The following is a 1,017-nucleotide window of genomic DNA, read 5'->3' on the forward strand; positions in this document are numbered from 1 at the left end:
ATATTATCATCGTGAAAAGGTTACATGGCCTCGTCCCTTGAGCGAGTTGTGATTGAGGACGCGGGCTCAGCCTCAGTCGAGTTGCCAGATACACGCATTATCACGCATTATGGATTTTTTTTCCCCGGAGTGTCTATTTACACTAAGTGCAAATAGCCCGCCTTGTTGATAGAGGCAATTTACAGTAGCTCCATCCACAAATGTGTTTTAGGGATAGTCAACACTATAAAAGACGGCACTTAATTGTCAGCTTCAGTGGTGTAGATGGTAATGCGCGCTCCGTGGTGTTTTTGACGCGATCGACCCGGGTTCGAATCTGCCTTTTACCGAACTTTTTCTCTTCCTTTTCAAATCTCATATCACATCAGAAACGCATTTATTTTCAATAAAAATTAAGGAAACAATCAAAAAGTTGAAAATAAAGTATCGGGTAGGGTTAGGGAGGGCTTTATTGTCCCAATAAGGTGGCATCCATTTAATAACAATGAATTTGTTCTGTCTGGTACTGTATTTTCTCTGCTTGCGCGACTATTCTCTCCTCTTTGTGTCCGTCTTCAGTGCATCTGTCTTAAAGATAATAATATATCATGATGATCACTACGTTTGTGTTACCGAATTGTATCCTGTCAGGAATAACCTGCCGGCACTGTTTTTAACCTGGTCATTTTTGATTACTGTCAGTTATGCTGGCGTTGCCAGATATTGAAAAACAAAACAAAACAATCTAAAAATAAATAAACCGCAATGAGTCCAAATATTGAGTTATGGAAATAATATAAAGATATCGCTGTCCCTAACTTGCAACCTCCTACTTTATTCACTTATTATTCACCTAAATTAAGTGGGGGGAAAAAAAGGCAGCGGTTATTTGCAGTAAGTGTAAATAGCGATAGAGTCTATTTACACTAAGTGAAAATAGCAGTATTTTTAACAATATGCTATTTACACTAAGTGCAGATAGCGATAGATTCTATTTACACTATGTTAAAATAGCAGGATTTTCTGCTATTTATACTA

This window comes from Sinocyclocheilus anshuiensis, unplaced genomic scaffold, assembly GCF_001515605.1.
Source record: "Sinocyclocheilus anshuiensis isolate Anshui unplaced genomic scaffold, SAMN03320099.WGS_v1.1 scaffold680, whole genome shotgun sequence".
NCBI classification, from domain to species: domain Eukaryota; kingdom Metazoa; phylum Chordata; class Actinopteri; order Cypriniformes; family Cyprinidae; genus Sinocyclocheilus; species Sinocyclocheilus anshuiensis.